Genomic DNA, 249 nt, shown 5'->3' with positions numbered 1-249 from the left:
CCAAACTGACCCTGATTCAGATGACCATCCTACCCATGCTAGATTACGGAGACATCATTTATAGATCGGCAGGTAAGGGTGCTCTCGAGCAGCGAGATGTTCTTTACCATTCGGCCATCAGATTAGCCACCAATGCTGCTTATAGGACACATCACTGCACTCTATACTCCTCTGTAAACTGGTCATCTCTGTATACCCGTCGCAAGACCCACTGGTTGATGCTTATTTATAAAACCTGCTTAGGCCTCA

Source organism: Salvelinus fontinalis, chromosome 36 (genome assembly GCF_029448725.1).
Source record: "Salvelinus fontinalis isolate EN_2023a chromosome 36, ASM2944872v1, whole genome shotgun sequence".
NCBI lineage: Eukaryota > Metazoa > Chordata > Actinopteri > Salmoniformes > Salmonidae > Salvelinus > Salvelinus fontinalis.
Note: the sequence above shows the minus strand (reverse complement) of the source record.